The 1,499-nt window shown below is 36.4% G+C and overlaps 1 protein-coding gene across 1 annotated transcript in view; it reads right to left on the reverse strand.

Moving 5' to 3' along the window:
- Nucleotides 1-1,499, reverse strand: part of AHI1 (Abelson helper integration site 1) — a 224,554-nt gene that overhangs the window by 199,423 nt on the left and 23,632 nt on the right. The window lies entirely within an intron of this gene.

Raw genomic sequence — 1,499 nt, forward strand, 5'->3', positions numbered from 1 at the left:
AAAAGCAAAATTCAATTTATAATAGAAAAATAAAACTCTTAGCAAACTAGGAATAGAAAGTAACTTCTTTAATTTGACAAGGGTTATAGGTATACTTCATTTTATTGTGCTTCACACAGATAATTGTGTTTTTTATAAATTGAAGGTTTGAGGCAACCCTGCAACAAACAAGTCTATTGGTGCCGTTTTTCCAACAGCATGTGCTTGCTCACTTCACGTCTCTGCATCACCTTTTGGTAATTCTCACAGAACCATGCCCATACAAGACAACAAAATGTTGAAAACAGAGATAGACCAAAAGCTAGACCTCCTGCATCAAACAGTATGCCAAGTTGTGAATGAAAAGTTCTTGAAGAAAATTAAAGTGTGACTCCAGTGAACCCAGGAATGATAAAAAAGTGAAACAGCCTTATTGTTGATATGGAGAAAGTTTTAGTGGTCTGGATAGAATATCAATCCAGCCACGACATTCCCTTAAGCCAAAGCTTAATCCAGAGCAAGGCCCTAACTCTCATCAATTCTATGAAGGCTGAGAGAGGTGAGAAACTCTCGGAAGAAAAGTTGGAAGATAGCAGAGGCTGGCTTGTGAGGTTTAAGGAAAGAAGCTATCTCTCTAACATCAAAGTGCAAGGTGAAGCAGCGAGTGCTGATGTATTAATAGAAGCTGCAGCAAGTTATCCCAGAAGATCTAGCTAAGATAACTGATGAAGGTGGCTATACTAAACAATAGATTTTTCAATGGAGAAGAAACGTCCTCCTATTGGAAGAAGATGTCATCTAGGGCTTTCATAGCTAGAGAGGAGAAGCCAATAGCTGTAATCAATCAACTAATCAATCAATCAATGAATTACCTAGAATAAATTTAACCAAGGAGGTGAATGATCTCTACAAGGAGAACTACAAATCACTGATGAAAGAAATAGTAGATGATCCAAACAACTGGAGAAACATCCCATGCTCATGGATTGGAAGAATCAATGTTGTTAAAATGACCATACTGCCCAAAGCAATCTATAGATTCAATGAAATTTCTATCAAAATATCAATATCATTTTTCACAGAATTAGAAAAAACAATTCTAAAATTCATAGGGAACCAAAAAAGAGCATGAATAGCCAAAGCAATCCTAAGCAAAAAGGTTGAAACTGGAGGCATCACATTACCTGACTTTGAATGATACTACAAGTCTATAGTAACCAAAACAGCATGGTACTGGCATAAAAGACATACAGATCAAGGGAACAGAATAGACAACCCAGAAATAAAACCATACACCTACAACCAACTGATCTTTGATAAAGCAGACAAAAACATACACTGGGGAAAGGATGCCCTATTCAATAAATGGTGCTGGGAAAATTGGAGAACCACATGCAGAAGAATGAAACTGGATCCCTATTTCTCATCATACACAAAAATTAACTCGAGATGGATTAAAGACTTAAATGTAAGACGTGACACCATAAAAATCCTATAAGAAAGCATAGGAAAAACTCTTC

The sequence above is a fragment of the Propithecus coquereli genome, unplaced genomic scaffold (assembly GCF_000956105.1).
Source record: "Propithecus coquereli isolate 6110/MARCELLA unplaced genomic scaffold, Pcoq_1.0 Scaffold98, whole genome shotgun sequence".
Classification (NCBI taxonomy): domain Eukaryota; kingdom Metazoa; phylum Chordata; class Mammalia; order Primates; family Indriidae; genus Propithecus; species Propithecus coquereli.